This window comes from Gigantopelta aegis, chromosome 4 (genome assembly GCF_016097555.1).
Source record: "Gigantopelta aegis isolate Gae_Host chromosome 4, Gae_host_genome, whole genome shotgun sequence".
Classification (NCBI taxonomy): domain Eukaryota; kingdom Metazoa; phylum Mollusca; class Gastropoda; order Neomphalida; family Peltospiridae; genus Gigantopelta; species Gigantopelta aegis.
In genome coordinates, this window is record NC_054702.1 from 72736737 (window position 1) to 72761413 (window position 24677).

At 34.6% G+C, this 24677-nt stretch overlaps 1 protein-coding gene across 2 annotated transcripts in view; it reads right to left on the minus strand.

Annotated features, from left to right (window-relative positions):
- LOC121371064 (homeobox protein Meis1-like) overlaps positions 1-15563 on the minus strand; it is a 161020-nt gene extending 145457 nt beyond the window's left edge. The window contains exon 1 of one of the 2 annotated variants that reach the window (XM_041496691.1): positions 15308-15563. The gene's annotated coding sequence lies outside the window, so the exon portion shown is untranslated. The remainder of the gene's footprint in view (positions 1-15307) is intronic. The other variant, XM_041496693.1, reaches the window with a different exon arrangement.
- Between the last annotated feature and the right edge of the window lie 9114 nt (positions 15564-24677).

The following is a 24677-nucleotide window of genomic DNA, read 5'->3' on the forward strand; positions in this document are numbered from 1 at the left end:
TGTTACAAGCTAATTAGTTCATGAAGCCAAATACCAAAATCAGATTTAATCTATACAATATCATAATCATCACCTTCATCATTAACATCATCACCACCATCATCAGCAGTAGCAGTAGCAGTAGCAGTAGCAGTAGCAGTAGCAGTAGCAGCAGCAGCAGCAATAGAAGCAATATCAGTTGTAATAGAAGAAGAAGCAGTAGTAGAAGTGGTGGTAATAATAGTAGTAGCAGCAGCAGTAATAGTAGTAGTTGCATCAACAGCATCATCATCAGTATCATCATCATCATCAACAACAGTAGCAGCAGCAACAGCAGTAGTGGTAGTAATAGCAACAGTTATGGTGGATACATAATGTTGTAAAAGGGAGACGAGCGAATATGTGGAGACTGGAATATGGTACTAAGTATGAGCCATTATCAACGTATGCAGAATACAATTCGCAGCAAAAAGGCGGATAACGGTACTAACTATGATTGCGCCATGGTCAATATAGGAGTATACAGTTCACTCCCGACATCATAAATAATAGTAGAAGTTGTACTACTCATACTTTTTATTATAATATAGGAGTATACAGTTCGCTCCCGACATCATAAATAATAGCAGTAGTTGTACTACTCATACTTTTTATTATAAGAATCGAGCTGCATGGATAATAAATAGTATTTTGTCCCCAATCCTCATTCCGGAAACCTATTTGACAGTAAGTATACAGGGTGGTCTAACTGCTTTGTTATTCAAAAGACGACACTTGACACCCAATAGCCGATGTATTTTTTGTGCTGGGGTGTCATTCATTCATTTATTCATCCAAAAGAGGACAAAATCATATATGTTTTATGTTAACGTAAGTCAAATGAAGTTAGTTAGAATAAGATCATTTTCTTGACCATAAAGCCTAATTAATTTGAAAATAATCTCGAAGAAACCTGTTTACAACTATATATGAATGTATGTAAACACGCCCACCCCATACCAGGTTTCTGGCAAGGCCAGTGGCTGGGTATGGGGCAGAAGGGTATTTAAATTAAGGGGAACATTTTTAAATATGAAAAAAGTAAGGAGGTAATAAATAATTTTGAGAGTCAGCCAGAAAAAAGAAGAATTATGATTAAACTAAAATTAATTAGTATGATGCAGAATGTTGACCGAGTAACAGTATAAAACTCAAAAGCACAAAGTTCAAACCATGCTTTAAAACTAAATCTAGTCTTGATATTAATCATCTTAGCCATATGTGAGTAGCCAGTTTCTTTTCTCTTTGTTTTCTAGACCACTGATTAAACAATGTCCTGGAATGTCGTAAACTGTGAGTGTGGGGGTAAATTTTGGTATGCTTTCATCATAGAAGTGTTCAAGGACGCCTGTTGTGAATACAACATCTGACTTCACCAGAGAGAGAGAGAGAGAGAGAGAGAGAGAGAGAGAGAGAGAGAGAGAGAGAGAGAGAGAGAGAGAGAGAGAGAGAGAGAGAGAGAGAGAGAGAGTAAAAACTGAGAATTCACTGTTTTAAAAACGTACTACAGGCTAACAATTTAGTGTACATGCATAACTCAAAATGTCGTTTATGAAAGCCAACCTGACACTTGAAGAAACCAATCATAATATGCGTTAAGTGCAGCGCTCAATTATAATCCTATTAAGATACGTATACAGGGATATCAATTGATCCAACCGCTTTATGTGAGCAAAACGCCAAACTGGATTATTTGTTCTCTTTATGCAACATATCACGCTTATTACACTTTTTACATATATGCATGAGGCTAGGTCGTGATCTTTACATCTAGATTCTTAAAAACTTATACAGTAAAAAGTAACATTGCATTTTCAAGTATATATCAATTTAACAAGGGCCGTAGACAAAGTATTTTAGGGGTGGGCGTGGGGTAGACGATATAAGACGCCAAGAAGTAGCATAGGATGTGTAAAAAGTAGTTTTTTTCTGTGATGAAAGCTTACGTGTAGTAAATTGGGTGTGGATGAGAGTGGTAGGGTGGAGTGAGGGTAGGATTGGTTACCGTTTTCTTCACGGCAAATCTCCCATTGTAGCTAATGCACTATATACAGACTTAAACATTTATCTATGTTTTGTTCAAGTTTTAAAGTTAGTAGGTAAATAGGAGGGAGATGGGTCTTTAAGGCACAACACCACTATTGTGGCAAAATGTAGTCCGGTTAACAAAGAGGTCTTCATTAAAAAATAATATAAAATACTGAAATTCTTTTTCAAATATTTTATTGATGGGTATATATATGTAGGTTGAACACTGTACAATATAAATAAACCGCTGGTTTGAAATTACTTGTTATTTTTAATACTAAATAAAAACACGTGTAGGAGTAACATGCTGCCACGTGTATAACAGCAACATAAGGTAGTCCTCTGGCACAAGGTTGGATAATTCAACCTATGTTGATTTATTTTGCAAGGTATTAATCAAAGGAGATTAGTTCTTAAACTTAACAGTCATGAATCCCTACGATATTGCTAGGTTTTATTTAGTAATCTAGTCTGGGAGTGGCAGTCCTTCTCGTGGTTTGTCAAAAGGATGTACTGTCCAGTAAAGGATCTCTTCGAGAGTGGCTGTCCTAAAGACGAGACATTAGATACAGATTTATAGAATCAATAACTAGTTTGCTAAACGCCCATTCAACTCCGCATTGTGCAGAGATACGGTTCTGATCACGGATAACGGTTTTGTCGTTCAGATTTCATAGAATATATTCTAAACTAGAATTTTGTTTTGAAATGTATGCATAAGTGAATGGTGGCGTACACTCTTTAGATAGGTACTCGGATTAGTGCTATACATGGGTACAAAGCTCCACTGATAAGAAAGAAAGTCGTAAGGAAGATAAGTAAATTGACGGGTAGTTTTAGGGAGGTAGTAGGCGGTTAGGTTAGGAGGTAAGAACATTCTTTATAGCATACACCAGAAAAATAGTTTAAAATAAAAACAAATTTTTGTTCAGGTGAATACATTTGTGAGTTTTATATATTACAATATATGTACTAAATATTGACGTCCAACTGAAACTTTCATGTATTTAATATTAGAGAGAGAACCCCCTCCCCCACCACACACACACAGAGAGAGAGAGAGAGAGAGAGAGATAGAGAGAGAGAGAGAGAGAGAGAGAGAGAAGAGAGAGAGAGAGAGAGAGAGAGAGGGAGGGAGGAGAGAGGGAGGGAGGGAGGGAGGGAGGGAGGGAGGAGGGAGGGAGAGAGAGGGAGGTGAGGGCAGAGGAGGAGAGAGAAGGGAGGGGAGAGATTTCGAGAGGGAGGAGAGGGGAGACGGAGTCGGGAGAGAGGAGGAGAAAGAGGGAGAGGAGAGGAGGGAGGAGAGGAGAGGGAGAGAGAGAGAGAAGAGAGGAGAGAGTGAGAGAGGAGAGGAGAGAGAGAGAGAGAGAGAGAGAGAGAGAGAGAGAGAGAGAGAGAGAGAGAGAGAGAGAGAGACGGAGGGATGGAGAGAGAGGGAGAGAGGGAGAGAGACTGATACAGGAGACAGAGGAGGGGAATAGTGATGTACGCTTTTGAACTATAACATATGTGACCTCAAAAATAGACGCACAGTATACATATCTCTGGAGGATTGTAACACATTTTAATTGATACAATATACTAATACCTCTTTTATTATAACATATTTTTAAAACATTAAAATACATATATACTCAAAGAACACATCTATATTTCTTTTTTGTCATTTGTTCATCGAACTGGACTCGACAAAACAACTCTATTTGTCAACCCTATTTCTCATTCGCTTGGAAGCCCCGGGGACAAAGTTATATCGGAGTGGCGCCCATTGGATCCAATGCTAAACAATGCTCATGTCCAAAGTTGTCAGTATTTAGCCATCACACAAGCGACAGCCTAACTCACCCCGGTAACAGACAGTCGTCACCGAAATTACGCCCTGCAGCTCACGCGGTTGGATGTCTTCACATTTCCGGAAAACGTCAACATATTTTAACTTTAAAAAAATAAGGAAAAGCTTTAATGAGACCCCAAGATTGATCTCCGGTAGTGTGCGGCCATTTCGCAGTTTAAAGCACTTTCAAAACAGCCACATGTACGCATCGCGTTTCGTTAGGGAATTCTATCCACTTGAGCGTAAACATATCATATAGTTAAATACTGATGGAAGGTACGCACATATTCCTTTGTAACTTATATCAAAAACAACAAAACCCCCACAAAAAGATCAAAACCGACAACAGCAAAATAGGGGCCGATGAAAACTAAAAAGACATAGATAAACATTTAATATAAATATATTTAAAAAGAAAAGAAAAGAAAAGAAAAATAAATAAATAAATAATATCACTTTTCCTATTTTCATAAGCATAATATCCGTCACTACCTGCGATAGATACCAAATATATATATAAATATAAAATACAATTAATATTATTATTACATAAAATGAGATCAGTGAAAGCCTTGAAATTCATAGTATGTATACTTAGATATTGATATTGATATTGATATAGATATCGATATAGATATGTAAAGTTAAAGAGATCTAGATAAAATTATTTTATAGATATAGATGTAGCTACAGAGAAATATAGATATAGATACATATAAATATTGATATGCGGATAGAGTTGTTTTAAGTATGAATAATGACAATAAATTTCTTGTTTTTATTTTATTTTTAATAATCCGTGCAATGTATTTCATACATATTAAAGTTATATTAGAATCGAGTGTCCTAGAACCTAGGTGTCGTACTTAATAAACACTGTACATGTATACCCGATTTTAGTATGACTAAGGTAAAAAAATAAATTGTTTTATTTTCATTCCAGACGATTATTTTCCAGTGTACCTTTTATTACAAAGTAATGAGATAATCACATTACTATTAAATATAATCGTTCAAACTGATATATAATCGTGTCTCAGTGGGTAAATAGTGATTCTCGGTAATAGGTTGATCGATACTAAATCTATCTGGCATTAATCTTCGAATGTAAGAGCTGTCCCAGAAACGACCCCTAGGGGAGGTGGAGTGGTGGCGGTTATAAACACTAGGAATATATTTTATTTCAGTTGGGTCTAGCGGCTTTATGATTTAGTCTTTTTCTTTCTCTCTTTTCAACTTTGAATATTAATTTTATTGTGAGAGTAGACTTTTTTAATTATTTACCCACACCGTTTTCTATATGGTATATAATGGAGTAAAAACACTGGGCAAGCATCAAGTTTTTAAATTAAAAACAACCCAAAACAAACAACTACCAACAGTATAACAGTGTGTGTATTTGTGGAAGTCACCATTGTAATAACGATGCTAGTTTGCCCATTATTCCAAAACTTAAGAGAACGATATATCAAGTTATACTACAGACGAAATCCTTTTGTCTTTAAATACAGCTGATGCAAACCCCAGAACACTAAAGATTTAATTAATATTGGTAAATATATTTGTTTGGCATACAAGTTACGGCACTCATCTGTTGTCTAATATAAAAGTTATTTGTTATAACTGTGAATGTATTACTTCTATGCATGTACGTATTTATTATCTTTTGGTTTATATATTTTAATGTATTGTTACTGAATATGTTGGATCAAAAACATGTGATTCATTGTATATAATAATTGAATTCTCCCGTGTGTTTATATATACTGTATAAATACGTTGTGCTGATAAGTTTGTAGCTTAAAGCAATAAACGAATTGGAATTGAATTGAGTAGCCTACGTACGTGAAAAGAGCTGAATCCGCAAGCTAAAACTTAACGCACTTCTATGCAAAACAGTCTAAAGTATTTATATTTTAATTTGGATGTTAATTATTTTCTGTTATTTATTAACAGGAAGATCTCCTAATATTAACTATGATGTATGTTTTTGTTTTGTATATACATGTACATTATGACTAAGCTTACATCACCGATATATTGACAGAAAAATAAAAACATAAAAATGAACACGAAATGAAGAAAAACCTTCATAAATATAATAAAAGTAAATTTAATATAAGAAGATGGATAATAATTGTTTTCTAAAGTAATCTAATAATTCGTTATCAGTTCTTCACTTTAAAGTTTGGTGGACGAATACTTAAATATTATACTGTGATCAAACAAACGTATGATATAATTTGCAATGTGTGCCTTAATACATTAATTATTAACATACCTCAGTGATTATTATATTGCATTTCACTTTTAGTGTTCAGTGAGATATTTATATTAATATATTTATAATGGAAACATCTAAATTTCAATGTCTTCTTTTTATAGACATACGTACCTTTCTTGCAGCTTGTAAGCAAAATGTTCCCTCAAAACACTCCTTCATAGCTCATGTCACAATATGAATCATTGTATCATAAATTTGACAAATATTTCGTCAATGCATATTTAAAATGAAATCTATTACCACATAAACTTATTTATAATATTGTGGCGTTACAAGAACCCCATTCTTGTCTAAGGAATTGCTCACCCACTAATGTACTGGGGCGAGTATGAAAACCACAAATTCTAACGAAGATGGTTTTGAGTTCCTTGACTGTTCAATAAACTAAAATGTAACCACACGAAAATAACGGATTCCACAGTACAATGTATTGAGTTTTAAAGTCATATCAACGCATATAACATTAAAAGAAATTTCAAGTAAAAAAAGTTTTTTAACAAATTACCACCAACTGCTGAAACATTTCTGTCATTAGTTTCAACGTGCTGCAGACTATCGAATACTAGTAGCAATGTAGGTCGACTGCCTATCATGACTGTTCCAGCATTTTATCATTGTCCTTGTATTGAAAATGAGATTTTAATCCAAACAATTTTATGGTGATTTATTAATAAACATTTTTATTTATCTAATTGTTTTTTTGGTAAATTTTTTATGAGAATTGGTATTGGTTTAAAATATAATATAAAATAATTTAATACTGGTTTTAGCATTATTTATTATATAATTACATTCTAGTTAATCAGTTCCCCTTTAACACTAAATAACTATATACATACTTCTATCTCTGAACCATCATGTCTGGACTGACATCTCAGTAAGTTGAGGTTGTGTGCTATGCACAACGTGCATGAACATTAATTAAATACAAACAGGCTAGGATCTAGGTTGTTATGATGTGTGTGCGGAAGGGGGGGGGGGGGGGGGAGTGGAGTGCCTAACATTAATAGAATGTAGTTCGGAAGTGTTAATAAACAAAACTCCACATCTTATACCAAGACAAAATCCATTTAAATTAGCTCCGAATAAGAATGAATGCAAAATAAAAATGAAAGTCCCAGACCCGGGAAACCACAGTCTTGGCCTAGGTTGGACGTGCTTGAACCTGGCTCGATAGGGACACATTAATGTAGTTCTCGTTCCCTGCAATGAAATGGAAGTAATATTAGCACAGCTACTGCGTAGCAGCAGAGTTTGAGCGCTGTATCCACGTCATTTGACCACGACGTGATCATGGTGCATGTGCATTTGAAATAATTATTTTCGGGTCGCAGTAAAATCTGTTACGGGACGCGAACAAACCAAGACAGTGTCTTTGAAGCGCAACGAGCATAAAGGCGCGATTTGACAATAACTGACGAAATGATCCCGAGATAATTTCCCCCTCTATATCCCGTCATGTCTCCTTTCACCAGCACTCTGGCATGCAACTACGATCTCGCAATTATCAACGAGGATCATTTTGCTAATTTCTATTCCGAGAACGTCTTGGACAGTTATTGGCCCTGTCTCCGAACAAAACGCTTATCCCCTTCACGGACCAGCTAACCCATTGTAGCCAGTCATTTCGCATTTCACTGATTCTTCCAATCTCCTCCACAACCCCCACCATCTTACCACTTAGCAGTAGCAAGTTGGTTTAGTTTTTTTCCTGGATTCTATACAGCCTTTGCCATTAGCCGACGATATGAATTGATGAATATAAGATATAGATGAATTCTATAATCAAGTTCTGATCGCTGTAAGTCTATCAAACACACATCAATCATCAATTATTCCTTCTCTCGACCTATATCCCTCGTTTTCCTAACAAGCTGCTATAATCCTCAATTTTTTTGGGGAGCCAGCTTCCTTTTAGAACAGGCTTTTGTGAATATTCTAATTCCTGGAAATGAGTTAATATATGACTCAACGTTTATTATCAGGCTCTTTAGGCAAATTTTTAAAACTGTGCAAATTCGAGTCAGTAAATATTCTCTTTGTTGGGTTACATGACGAGAAATTACCAACAACAAAACGCTAAAAACACGATGGGATTTCAAGAACTTTTTATCCGTGATATAAACACACGCAAGAGGGTCGCTCATGCAATGGCTGATCGTCTTGTACACTGGCTGGTGTTGTCTCCCCATTGTCACCCGCTCTCCAGACTGACAACTATTCTCTGTCGGCCATTTCAAGTTAAATGAAAAATTTGATGGAGGGGCTCAGAGTTTTTTGATGAAAACTTCTTTAGAGAAGACGATGAGCGAGAGCGATACTCCAGTAAATAGGTATTTACAAACGATTTTCTTCATCTGTGCTGTTACAAAAACAAGAACGAAAAGATGGAGGTAATTTTTTTTTCTTCTAATTTCAAATTTCAAAATGAATATGGATTTGGCTTATTGTTTGTTTGAACAACTATTTATAATAATTTAAATATTATTCCCTCACTAAAAACAAAACCCCACTTATTGTGTGTTACCTTAAAAACAAAAAAAGGAAAGAAAAAAAATAAAGAAGAAATTCAAAATAAAATATACCAAAGACATTACTTTAGCCACACCTCCACCCTGTAACAAATATTATTTTCATGATTTGGTTTTAAACAAACATTTCAACACAATACCTGTCCAACAGGCAGTCAACACCTCTGGTTAGTAGAAATCATAATGCTATTATGCTTACACTTTTTCTGAAGAATATGACACAAAAATTACTTTGTCAGTTTTTTAAGTGCAGGTTACCACTACATAGGCTATTGCTTTCTATTTGCAGCAACAACTTCTTTTTCTGCTTTTTTCGAGCCTGTAGACATGTGGTTAGCTCCTGCGACTCACCAGGTATACGATTAAGATATTACAGAAATGATATTACAAGATATTACATCTGTGATGCCATTCTAGTATTTTAATTATTCTTAATTGCCAGAAAAGATGTAGTTTTAGTAACGGTCTACAGAATAGATATAATATAAATATTTACTTCAAACAGGTCCGTACGTAATACTTACTATTTTTCTATAGTTCTTCCTTCACTGGAAATTATACGTTAAATGTCTCTCTGCTTCTTTTGCACGTGAGTTCTCACTTAATGTGACATTTCTCTTCTGTGTTTCTTCTTTAAATATCGCACGTAATCTGTTTTTGTGTTTTCTACATTAACTGGATAATCATGTAAGATCTCATGCTTGTCTGTCTGTCTGTCTCTTCCTCTTTGTCTCTCTGCCTCACCCCTCTGTCTGACATCTATCGCTTTTCTTTTAATCCCTCTCTCTCTCTCTCTCTCTCTCTCTCTCTCTCTCTCTCTCTCTGTCTCTGTCTCTGTCTCTCTCTCTCTCTCTCTCTCTCTCTCTCTCTCTGTGTCTCTGTCTCTGTCTCTCTCTCTCTCTCTCTCTCTCTCTCTCTCTCTCTCTCTCTCTCTCTCTCTTTCTCTCTCTCCCCCTCCCAACATTGAATATTACTTTCCTTTCTTCCTTCAGTGGATATTGCAAGTAATCTCGTTTCTTTCGTTACTGGAGTTTACACGTGGTCTCTCTCTTGTTCATCAATTCTTCGTTGAATATTACACGTGACGTGAACCGATAGATGTTATCATGTGTGCACTACAGATGATTTACGCATTATTTGTAAGACATCCCTGGTCGATACAACTATAGATTGTAAATTCATTATTGGACATGACAGATTGTTTACTATTCTATAATTCCTTGTTAGCGAAGTGAACCTCTTGTCACTGGTTTTTAAGATAAATCATACAAATCTTTATGATATGTTTCTTATATATACTGACCACTTTTTTTCTAAAATGGTGTCCGTAGTAAATATCAGGAGAGAGGCAGAGAGAGATAGACACACACACACACACACACACACACACACACACACACACACACACACACAGAGAGAGAGAGAGAGAGAGAGAGAGAGAGAGAGAGAGAGAGAGAGAGAGAGGATTCGTCACGAGTAATTTTTAATATGGAAAATATCAACCGAGTCTTATATTAATCGGTATACCGATTAACTAGACGAGGTTGATATTTTACATATTAAAAAACACGAGTAGCGAATTCTATTTATCCTTACAACACTTCTAAAATAAACTTTAATTCGAGTTTTAGTAAATTAAAGTACTAAAATGGCCTCCATCGGTAATATGACGTCATCACGATTAGCACAAATTAGTTTAACGTCACGCATTTTAACTAAATGTTAAGAAACGTTACGCTCAGGTATACAGGTTTGTCAGCTTGTAAACAAATGACTCGTTCGCAGTAACACATCATAAACTAGACACCTTGCAAATTTGCATACCATTATTAATACACTAAATTACCACATGGGTTTATGACATGGATATCATGGGTAATTTATAGGATAAATAAATAAATACATTTATATATGTTCAATTTGTATTTTATTTTAATACATTAGTTAAAATAAGTACGGTAGCTGTTAACTGACTAACTAAGTAAACTGAAACTATAAAATAAAACCCAAATACATACATAAATTTAAAAAAAATAAAAAAATAATGCAGTTAGGTATACATTTTGTTTTGAAACACCTATAGGTATCGGGCAGGATAAATTCTGTAAATTATATCCATTTGTGTAGATAAAACTACATTGATTTTTTTTACCTTTTCGTTTTACTTCAGAAAGATCAAAATGAATAAAACATCAACTTGGTCACAGCAAGACACTATTATTTATTCAGCCATACTGATTAATAACTTCCGAATTGAAATTGAAAGTACTAAATAAATAATAAACTTTTAACGTTACATACATTCATTGTGAAAGTCGATGAATTAATTATCCTAATGATTTCAAAATTTTAACCATTCTTTAAAATGCTTGAATAGTTTGACCTTACTGGCTGAGAGAGTCGACATTTGTCTCGCAAAACGCATCTCAGAAGATCATGAAACTTGCACGACATGGAAACAATATGTGTCAACGTTTTTCAGATATATACGCTGACATGTGTTGTGTTCATTCCACAAGCGCTGAATTGGCTGCGACCGGAGACTGAATTGTTAATGTAAAGGAAGACAAGAACACTAGATGTGAAACTAAAACCACAATATACGGGAATTTCATTAAAAATTTACAAAAGTAAAATATTTTTGGGGCTATTTGTTGTAGAGATTACAAATTTTGTACACACATAGTGTGATATCTTTATATCAATGCAAACTTGTTGTCCGGCTATCGATATCCAACGAAAAACTTGCAAGGACTAATTTTAAGAATGAATAAGCTGCTTGGTGATGACAGGAATAATTACATTGCTTAGATTTATCTAACTATACTGAACGCCAAAAAGAAAGGCAAACCAGGGTTACGGTTAGTTTGTATTTAGAATGGATTTATTTGATCACAAACATTCATTTCTGTGAAGCGACAACCAATAATGGTCCTAAATCTCAATATGTGTTAAATTAACATATACTGAGATCCAGGAGAATTGCAGGTCGATATATCTGTTAATCGTGTCTTAAGAAACAAAATGTAATGTTACAGCTGAAAATTATATTCGCGTTTCCTTTGCTGTTCAGCATATTGTACTTGTTGCTATCATCTGTTCTTGGTAATACGACCAGGACAGAGCCTGGCGGGTGTAGGGAGAGGGTAGAGGACTGTTGTCAATAAGACCCCCCTTACACACAAAAACTGTCGTTTTTACTTTAAAAAGCTGGAAAACACACACACACCCGTTTTAATTTCCTTTCCTAATTAGTTTAAACTAGAATAATGGTTGAATTAACTAGCAGTGGTGACTGTACATTGGGGTTTTTCTAATAAAATATATATATATATATTTTTTTTTTTTTACATTATTTGTCTAGCAATAGAGGGCGGGACGTAGCCCAGAGGTAAAGCGCTCGCTTGATACGCGATCAGTCTGGGATCGATCCCCCTATTTCTCATTCCAACCAGTGCACCACGACTGGTATATAAAAGGTTGTGGTATGTGCTATGCTGTCTGAGGGATGGTGCATATAAAAGATCCCTTGCTACTAATGGAAACATGTAGCATGTTTCCTCTCTAAGACTATATGTCGCAATTACTGAATGTTTGACATCCAATAGCCGATGAATACTAAATCAATGTGCTCTAGTAGTGTTGTTAAACAAAACAAACTTTAACTTTAAATTACCAAATGTTTGACATCCAGTAGCCGATGATTAATCTATCAATGTGCTCTAGTGGTGTCGTTAAATAAAACAAACTTTAACTTTTTGTCCAGCAATCAGATCCTAACAGGTTCTATTCTATGCACAACAATGACCAATTCCAGACCTTCAGCAAAAACAGTTTGCATTTGTCATTCTAGTCAGATCAAACACATCGTTTTCAAATTACAGATTCTATTGATAACCACTGAGTTCAGAGTTTAATGGTTCATTTAATATGCGATAAGCTATTCTTAAAAACCTTCATCTGAAAACGACTCTGGTATGTGACGTTATTTACAGCATGCCTTTGATATTACTGCAGAGGGTGTGTATTAGTGTATTATACTAATTTTTGGTGCTTAAAAATTAATTTCATCCACTTTTTTCTCATATTTGATATTTTCCATGGTACTGGATAGAAAATAAAATGTTAAAAAATGAAAGAAGTATATTTGAATCAATGAGCACACTATTATTTTAGATAAAATAAATTAAGAATCGAAAAAAAAATCCCAACCAAAAAAGCACTGAAAACTCCCAACCAAAAATCACAATAAAAAAACAAACAAACAAACAAACAAAAAACCCACAAAAAAAACCCACACCCAAAAAAACAAAAAAACCGACGTGAAATAAAGTAATGTTTAAAAAACAAATGTTCGATTAAAAAATTAAATGTAAGTGAAACGACTAAAAATGTAATACAAAAATAATAATGTAAAAAAAGCCGACCTATCGTTCATACGTTTTTTTTGCACATTCCCGGAAACACAATTTTGTTTTTTTAGACCTAAGTTAAAATAAAATCTGTATATCTGTCTGTCTGTATGTCTATCTTACTATATTATACATGATATACATGTATAATATGATCTGATGTAATGTAATAAAACCACCAATGTTTTCAATGTTATAAAGTTTATATGATTTTGTTCTGTTATACTATTGTTATAATGTATCGTCATTGTAGCAATACCATTACCGACATTAACGATTTTAATTATGTAAATGACAGCAAGCAAAGCAGTGCTAACAGAACAATACTCTGAATCAATTAATGGTCATATAATGACTAACTTTATGTCATATAATGAATATCGTGTTTATCCTGTTGCCATATTATGAAACTTATGACAATATGATAATAGTTTATAATGTAAGAACAAATAATTAGATTCAATTTAATTGTTAAAAATAAATGCAAATCATTAATAGTCTTTCAAACTGCATAGTCGTTTTTCACATGGTAATTTAAATGAATAGTTTAAAAATAACACTAAATATAAAGATACAGGAACCTAGATTGATCGAACCAATTGAGCAGTTTAATAAAGTGCTCAAGACGCCTAGTAATTACAGTACAGTGAAACCGGAGGCGATTTTCATTCGTTCATAATCTGTCATATTATTTTATTTAATCTATCGGTAAATGGCGCTACGTTATTGATATACATGTATATAAGATTTTAAAAAGTATCAGCTAGCAGGATTCGAACCTACTACACAGATTTGCATAGAATGTTACAATCCGAAACGATAAAACCATCCAAAATGAAAGGGTTTTGGCAATAATAAATGTTATTAATTAATCTGTCATATTGTTCTTTAGTATGCTGATAAATGACTCCACGTTATTAAGTTATTAATATATATATACATAGACATATACATAGACATATACACACACACACACACACACACACACACACACACACACACACACACACACACACACACACATACATACATACATACATACATATATATATATATATATATATATATATATATATATATGTTGACAGAATTCGAATCTGTTACACCAGTTTACATTTACATGACATTTGACAGTCCAAAACTACTGGACGTTTCAAAATATATGCTTGTAAAACTGATTTAACCATTAATGTATAAACCAAGCTCAATGAGGCTGGCAGATCGCAGATGGGTCATACCTGTCAGAACTGTCTTTTGCGCCATTAATATGTAGGTGCTAACATTTTGTTATTGTCAAATAATGTATAAATCCAATATTTGTTGTGACAACTCATTTAAAATGTAATGTTTAACATCTTTATTTATCCACGCATATTTAGGTAGAGGTCTGAGAGTCCTGAGTCCTCTCTTTTTTTAACCAGTCTTGTTTAACAAAGTAATTAATTTGGCCTGTGTACAAGGTAAGGAGTCTTGATTATCGACATTGCCGAACTACATTATGAGCTCCCCTATTAAAATAAGTCCGGAACTGCGCTTGTGCACCAAAGCACACACGGTCACCCTGAACCATATTGGTTCCGGCCCTGATAAACGATATAGTCTTTGACTCCGGTGTTCCTGGGATACTCGCATATTGGCACCGTGGTCCCAACTGGAAGTAAATGTGCGACAACTTGGCACTGAATAGTTCAGCAATAAGTGTCAGTAGCCCGCCACATCCTTAATCACTCGTGTCCCACAGGCAGGGAGAGTTCACGTCTGCTTGGGCAAGAAGCAGACGATATATTGACTATGTATTTCATTGATACACCAACACGTGCCTCCGGGACCCACTTCATTGAAAACGCGAGATTCCCCAGCAAAGGGCTATCTCGCCTCATCACTTGTGTTTACAAGCGCCGATTAGAGTGTTTGATTCACAAGTTTATATTTCAATCTTTTTCCTGCGTTAGAAACGGAATACGACGTTTATTTCTACAGCCGCGATCTAAAAGAAATAAAACAGACATCGCATTTGCCAAAAGCAATCTTTGGGAAAATGTTTACGAAAAAACACAAAAAAAACCTTCTGTCCAAGTCCGCTATCAAAGACCATTCGTCATCTTTCAGCAAGTTGAAAGTGTTTACGCGCGAAATCTTCCCACATCGCACAACCAGTCCAGTTTGTCTATAAAGTTATTTACTAACTAGCTGTACTTACCAGGTAGACGAGTAAACGTTGAATCCCCGTCCTGCGATATATCCCACTAGATCAAAGACAGTACTATCCTTCCTATCCGAGCGCCCTGGCGGAAAGTTGTCAAAGTTTCCGGTAACCACGACTAAACTCCAGAAAGCCAGCGACGCGGTCTAGGGATCTCAAGGCCCGTGGGAGTGATAATACTACAAAGAATACCACTCTTCACAACAGGCGTAGAGCGCACTTGTATAACGCTAACGTCGAGCCTAGTGGCAAATGTGGTGCCTCTACTGTCTGCGGTGCGTCCGAATACCCACTGACAATCGTCGACTATAGCTGATTAATGTGTCGCCCTCAAGTTCACAAATTACTGCTTTTCTGTCTTACTGTGGCAGCGCGAAGGGAGGCGGTAAATGAGGGGGTGGGGGTCTGTGGTATGATAAAGGGACGTTTACCGTCAAGTGCTGTGAAGGTAAGGCGGTGAAGATGTTGGTGGGTAGTCTGAAACTGACCACACATTATTAAAATATTTAATTCATTTAATATATACATGTATAATAGAAACACATTTTTGTTCAAGTAATTGTTTTCAAAGGCGACACTTCTCCTGTAGTTCGTTTGTGTCAAAAGGGAACCGATGAATTGACATTTAATTCTATAATGAATAATACTAAAATTCATATACAACATATTAAATTTTAAATCCACACCAAATCCAGTTGTATACCTAACTCACCACCCACTCAAAACTAATCAAAACGAAACAAAAACAAAACAAAAACCAAACAAAGCAAAGCAAAGCAAAGCAAAGCAAAGCAAAGCAAAGCAAAGCAAAGTAAAGCAAAACACAAAACCCCCCCCCCCCACACACACAAAGCAAAAAAAACCCAAACAACAACAAACAACAACAACAACAACAACAACAAACACACACAAACAAAAACAAACAACAAAACAAAACATACACACACGAAAACCTGCCTCTGAAAAACAAGAAAAAAAGAAAGAAATGTTTTATTTATTACGACGCACTCAACACATTTTATTTACGATTATATGGCGTCAGACATATGGTTAAGGACCATACAGATGTTGAGAGAGAAACCCGCTGTCGCCACTTCATCGGCAACTCTTTTCGATTAGCAGCAAGGGTTCTTTTATATGCACCATCCCACAGACAAGGTAGTACATACCACGGCCTTTCATATACCAGTCGTGGTACACTACAAAACAAAACAACACACCACTTTGTCACTCCCCCAAAAAAACCCCACAACAACCCATTAAAACCTATTAATGCAATGCAAAGCTACACCTTGCTCATTGCGTCAAATGTGCAGTGAACCATGTTACTCATATACCAATTACAGCACAATTAATCGCTGATAAATTTTATCGATATGATTATAGGCGTGGCGGGTGTGTTAACTGTTTGATATCCATTGTATATGGTTTTATCCGTGTATTGTCATTGTTTTGAAAACAATATATACCATTCCACGAATGGTGAATGTTCATGTCCAGGTTGGCATTACTCTAGACGAATTTACCCCCACCCACCCCAATAATGATAACAACGATGACGGTGATGATTATAATAGCAATATTGATTATAAAATTAATGATGATAATGATCATAATTCGACATAATGCCTCCATCACCGTCATGAAGATAAAAAACTAAACAATAGGTGTCTGATACTGCAACACATGGAAGATAGATATATAGACAGATCGATAGATGGGTAGATAGATAACTAGATAAATAGACGGATGGATAGATGGATAGTCAGATGGATAGATAGATAGATAAATAAACAGACGGATGGATAGATGGGTAGACAGATAGATGGATAGATAAATAGACAGATGGATATATATATATATATATATATAGATAGATAGATAAATATATGGACAGATGCATATATATATTGATACACACACACACGCCCGGACACAGAGACATATATATATATATATATATATATATATATATATATATATAGAGAGAGAGAGAGAGAGAGAGAGAGAGAGAGAGAGAGAGAGAGAGGGGGGGGGGGGGGGAGAAAGAATGACAGAGGGACGGAAATACCTTTATATGCAGTAAGTACTACCCAACATAATATTATATTTATCACGACCTTTGATGTACCGGTTATAGATCATCAACGATAAAACATCACCTCACAGTAAGCAAGCAAAGAAACAGACAGACAGACAAACGAACACACACAAAAAATATCCCCTTCAAAACAAAATATAAATCAACCCCAACCCGCCCAAAAACAAAACAGAAACTCAACACCTATATTTTAATTTATTTTAAGAAGAGACTGATATTGTTAAATATTGTTTCACATATGAGCACAAGGAGAATCCATCACCAAATATGCCATACAGTTGGCCTCAGACCACAATTAATTTCGCTATATGTTTCTATATAGCCTTAGTGGCTATAACATTTTTTATTAATATCAGCAGGCCCGTGGATTTTTGTATGTACCTTTGCCTGCCTGTTGTCCAGCTCTTTCTCCCAGCATATTGGTTTAAACAAACACACCCTCTAAACCAGGCCGGAGTACACCCATTTTACACAAAAAATACTACTTTTGCATGGGCCGGAATTACCACAAACAAATCTTCAATGTCAACAAGTTACACATGTTTACAAACTACATGCTCTCCCCTGTCACTTCAGTCAAATAGTTTCCGTTTCGTAGCTGTCTGCCATGAAATAATCACAGTCAAACAGCAGACTACTTGCGCGGTCAAATTTCCGGATTTTGGGCAACCAAATGGGCAGATAACTGTAATCTGAGGCCAGTTTACTATAGCTGTGTTTTTTCTTTAAATTGTCTTGTTAGCAAATATTTAACTTGGCACAACTCGATTAAAATTTGATTTCTTATCATGGCGCGTTCCACCCTATCTAAAGAGTTTGAACCTAATTTTGAGGAATACACAAAGTCTATTTACTTATACAAGCTTAAGTAAATTTAATTCCATTGATCTTGGTATGAGCGTGCTTACTTTAGTAAAATATATCACTCTAGTACTTGAACTCGCGCTTTCAGACCCAGTATTGAAACCCATGCGTTTAGGCTGCTTAAGATGACTATTTAATGAAGTCTGAATTTCAAAGTCGCAAGATTACGTATGACAACACATCACTTAATATATAACAATTAATGAAAATATGAAAAAAGCTGGGATTTATGTTTGCAGCTTGTCACCTTTCGTATACAATTTATATTTTTTTATTTCTTTGTTGTTTTTGTGAAAGGTCTCACTATATCATAACATCGTTTACTAATGCAAATATAAACACATCTACTGTTTTAACAAACTCGTGTAGTCACGAACTATGGTCAACAATATATTGATGCAACAAACACGTTTGTCGCCATGTTTTTGTAATACCGTACTAAACATTGTAAAAGCAGCCCAAATCTGACTGTTAACATGGAAAATAACACATTCTCGTATGGCATAATTTAAATGATGCGAAGGGTATTGAATAATAACGTGACACGGAAGGAAAAATTAACATGGTTGGTCTATTCAAAATGGTTAAATAATTAAAAGTATATACTCTATATTGCGGTTCTAAAGCCATATTGTTTAATTAGAGTATGCTAGATGTCTGTTATATACTAGCGACACCTGGTGTAAATAAAGATAAAGAGAAAATGGCTGCCAGAACATATATTACTATTTTTATACCCTAATTCAATCCATGGGTGGGGTGGGGGTGGGTGGTGGGTGACTACTATTATTATAACATGAGTTATGATTAGTAAGCAAGGCACACAGTTTAGGGGTTCAGCCGCAATTAAATAGCCTAAAGCGTGATTTTAAGAGTTATTGTTCGGTTTACAACTCAAACATTATTGGTTTAGATAAGTTGAAAGACAATTTTGTTTTCTACATTTGAATCACAAAATATGGAAGACATTTTCAGGACAGGGTTTTCTTGTTTAGCAGTACAATTCACAGTAAAGCAAGTACGTATGTGGGTCAGGTAGTTTACTTACAGACTATAGTCCATCCCACAGAGAACGCCCTTTTTCATACTATGGATTTTACTACAAGTTATTTATTTTAGAGCCTACTGTTTTCTAAATCGCACACAAAAATTGTATTTTTGTTTGGTATTTCCAAAACACTTTTATTTTTCATCTTACCAAACTGAATTTATTTACAAATGTTTTTTTTTTGTAGGAGAATACGAGTATTTTTGTTACGCATTTCCTGTTATAATTTTAGCGCTCTGGCATGATCGTCATGTGTGACTGTATAATATAGGTTATTACATGAGCGTATGTCAGGCAAAATGTATGGAGTGAAAAAAGGATTAAAGCCTGACATAGTCCTGGCCTTTTCTAGCATATATTAATTAAATTTGTTTTTAAGATTCTCATCTATGACAGCTGCAGCCTGCCCCTCTCTTAGGGTACGGCCCTGTTTATGTGCACAGGTCCATAGGCAAGATGCTTATTGCATGGTTTTTCACATTACACGAAGTCGAAAATTTGGAAGTTAACACATTATATTAAATTGTGAATAAAAGCCTCACTAACCGCGATCTGAAATATAATGCAACAGAATCTTATTTAAATACACTTGTTGATGAATTTCAGACTGATTTTCATTTCATCATACTATGAGATTTAAATTTATTAATATTACGTGTTTTGAAAATTACTTTATTAAAACAATTATATTGGAATAAGTACTAGTAATAACTTACTTCTTTTTCAAGAAAACGCGGGGAAATATTGCCCATAGCACGATACTTGAGCATCGTGTTCCAATCTTGACTATAAAATAGACTGTTAATATTTTACAGGAATTGAAAGGTAACACTTAAAAGGTATGCTATGATGTTCAGTTTTGAAATATATTACAACAAATACAGTGTCCCTTTTCAGTAGTATGAACAGATATATCCTTTGAAAAGACAGTGGTTTTTAATTTTTAAGTTTGTTTATTATTATTATTGTTTTAAAATATATATTTCAATGTACTATTATCGTTCACATATTTGAATTTTACGCTCGTATGAAAGTTAAATAATTTCTCTAAGGAATTAACCTTCCACGTACATTCGTAAAACCAAATGCATTTTAAAATTGTTTCTTGAAACTTTGATTCGTATTAATCTAAATGTAATTATTATTATTATTATTATTATTATTATTATTGTTATTATTAATATTATAATTCGAAGAACAATTATATTTATATACATTTAATTTTTTAAATTATAAATAAATCAACGTTTTATGAATACCATCAACAAAATGAATGAACGAATGAAAGAATGAATGAATGCTTAACGACACCCCAGCACAAAATACAAATCGGCTACTGAGTGTCAAACAAAGACAAGCATATCAATATGATTATTTGCATTAAAAACAAAATATATAATTATAAAAAATACAGTAATACAAATATGAAGGTAAGTACATTTTAAAATATTGTATATAAATCAAAATGTTTTGAAAACTTTAAAATTAATGTTTTGAAAACATTTTGATTTGTATAGCAAATTTTAAAATGTACTAACCCTTCATATCTGTACTGTATTGTACAGTTACAGTGGACTGGCTATCTTATCTCTTCGGCTAGTTTCTGGAAAACCAAGTCATATTAATATAATAAATATCAAACTGTTTTCACTTTATTGAAAGTTTAAAGTTTGTTTGTTTTGTTTGACGACACCACTAGAGCACACTGATTTATTAATCATCGGCTATTGGATGTCAAGCATTTGGTAATTTGACATATAGTCTTAGAGAGGAAACCCGCTACATTTTTCCATTAGTAGCAATGAATCTTTTATATGCACCATCCCACCGACAGGATAGCACATACCACGGCCTTTTGATATACCAGTCATGGTACACTGGCTGCTTTATTGCAAGTGATCGATATTGTTAGGCACAAGATTGCCGAATTGAGGCACGTGAGGCTAAAGCATCAACATATTGCAATTATTCCTTTCTGCGCAAAGTTTGTAACAGAAATATTAATACATAGGGTGTTAGGAAGGGTGGATGGGTGCTAGAATTTGATTAAACACAAAACTCCCAGATAGATTGGTTTTGGCAAATGTTACCCCAGCCAACACCATAATATCATTTCCGAAACGGTTCTTTGGCCTAAAATATGCCTGCCGGCTATAAAACAATATTACATTTTTCACTATATTTGTACCCCTTCCCCCTTCATATTAATAAAAAAAAGTTGAAAAAAATACATTGAAAAAACCAAAAAGGCGACTCACCCTCTTTTCTTAGGTAGTGTCGGATTCTCGGAATAATACAATGTTAAAAGCTTTATACATGTATGTAAGACTGCTAATTTGTGTGTGTGTTTATAAATGAGATGTGTTTTTCAATTCGCGTATGCCTTTAAATTAGTACAACAATACTGGTTACAATATATAAATTACAGAACACTACATTTTAAACTGATTGTTAAGTAGATTTTGAATAACATTTCACGGTTCCTTTGGATTCGATGTGTACATACTGTGTGACTTCTCCATGTTGCACTAAAGACGTGATAATTTAAAGACATATGGCATTTTGTACTGAAGAACACACCTGAGAAACGAGTATCTGACATCTAATTAAAACTAGGTTTATCGCCTACCTTTCAGTGCACTTATTCATTTCTTATCTAATGATCGACCAAAAAAGTAGTTTCTTCTTCTTTTTTGCTCTCCACCCTTCCGATCTCTAAATTACATGTATGCTCATATTTGTGACTCATTTTGCCCCAACTTCAAACTGATAATGACGACCAAAAGATTAAACCCTACATGTCAATTGTGAAAGCTGAACCGGGCCGAAATTGGTATTATACATGTCGAATTCTAAGCCATGCCAAGACACTTTCTTTTAATCAGATCAGAAATTTTAGAAAAAAAGTCACATAGCAAGGTCTGTTTTTCTTCCAGCAAAAGTTGAGTGACATTTTTGGATTAACTTTATCTCCAGTGATGCCGCGGACGTACATCTCTCGGGAGAAATTGATTCGGGTGTTCTATTTCTAATGTCTCCCATTCCCTGTCTTCGTATTATATTAGAGCAAGAATTATTTTCATTCTTTAAAATGAATTTGGCGCCAAAGATGTCTTGTATAAAATTTGGTTGAGGAAAAAATGTTGTTTGAGATGTAGTAATTAACAATCAGCACTCAAAGTGATTTACGTAACTTTTCAAAGAGGAAATAGACATGCTTTTATCTAATCATCACACAATGAAGCGCAAGACGACTCACAAGACGAACTACTTAAAAATTAAAAAAAACCCGAACAAATATCAGTTATCAAAAAAAAACATGTCAACATATAGGCGACGAACAAACCAATTTGTAGTGACATTAATATAACGTAATTCATTCCCGGTTTTTTAACTATGCTTTATTTGCAACATCATCATCATCTTCATCAACAACAACAACAAAAACAACAACAACAACTAAATATGACAAATATTGAATTTTAAAATTATTAAATAATTTTCTTCATTTATTTTTCTGTATTTTAAACTACTAGTAATGTTTTTATTTTACCCCCCCCCCTTGATACATTGTACTTGACGCATTTTCATTGATTACAGTCATATTCCCAACATCAACAACAACATCATCAACAACAACAACATCATCATCATCATCAACAACAACAGCAACAACAGAAACATCAACTACTAATGCTACCACCACCATCACTACTAATTACTACTACTACTATCACCACTACTACTGTAACAACAAATACTACTACTACCACCACCATTAATACTACTTACTACTAGTACTAATTACTACTACTACTACTACTACTACTACTACTACTACTACTACTACTACTACCACTACTACTACTAACAACTACTAACACAACTACTACTACTACTTCTACTACTACTACTACTACCACTATTAATACTACTTACTACTACTACTAATTACTACTACCACTACTACTATAACAACAACTACTACTACTATTACTACTACTATCACCATTAATACTACTTATTACTACTACTAATTACTACTACTACTACTACTTCTACTACTACTACTACCACCATTGATACTACTACTAGTAGTAGTACTACTTACTACTACTGCTACTATTACTACTAATCTAACAAGCTATTACTACATGTAAAAACGATGGTGTTCTGCCATCATACGAAAACCAAACAAACAAATAAAACTAGTAGTATTTTGGAGTTTTGTTTTCAACATTTTGTGTTACTGTTGCTAAAGTTGTACGCAATGACTAGACTGGGAGTGAAAATGTTGGTTACAAAAGTCGCTGCAGGATATTGACAATGACGTTTAAAAATCTAATCAAACCTGCAAGTCCGTAATAAACGCAAGATTATTGGTAAGACCTATTTGTGCCCCGCCCAATACACCCTATTACACCCCCCATCCCTTTGGCTGTTGTTGTAGCAACGACCAATCGGCCATGAAATACTAGTATACGTAAATATCGATATCAGTCATCTTGTAGCACAATCTACTTCTACAATGGCACTGGTTAAGTAAACTCTATTAAGAACAAACAAAATAGGGGACAAAATGGACACGGAATCCCAAAAAAGACCCTACTAAGATTGTTTCTAAAGAACCCCTTCGTATTTATTGTCAGTGGTCAAGTTCATTCGGTGTACACCGAGGAGCAACACCCGTAGAAGTGCGTGCGATGACGTGTCAAGGGTTAATGTCGCGATGCCCCGGGTGCCCGAGTACGCAGCTCGACGTGTTAAACTCTGCTATTATACAAGTAAATCATTTATACGTCTCGGGACGGACCCGAACTAAAGGGGAGATAAGCGGTGTTTTATAGAACCTCGCAACAATGTTTAAATTAACAATTAATCAGCGGTATTGTAGGCTCTCCCCGCATCGCCTGCTGCCTGGTACGTGCTCTGCGATGATCCCATATTCATTACAAAAGAACGCCGGGCAGGTCTATTCCCTCAATCAATAATAAAACATACATATTAACTATACATGCTGTTCAGAATAGCTGACATTTTTTCAATGTTTCTCGCGATGGTCCACGGTAAAGGTGAAAGGTTGGCGTTTCAGAGATGCTTTGGGAGTTTTCAACTATCTGTCCCGTGAGACGATTCCTGCTCGAAATTTAGAGCCAAGAGCGTTTGGGTGATTGTTTTGAATAATGGAAATAATAATTATTCAGTCTTTTGGAATTACCAGAAGTAATTCGTAAAACCAATAATAAAGACAAATTTATCGTATTGACTTACTGCAGATGCTACACACAAAAGTGTTCTTATAGACTTCCATATTATAATGACAAATTTATCGTATTGTCTACATTCTTATAGAC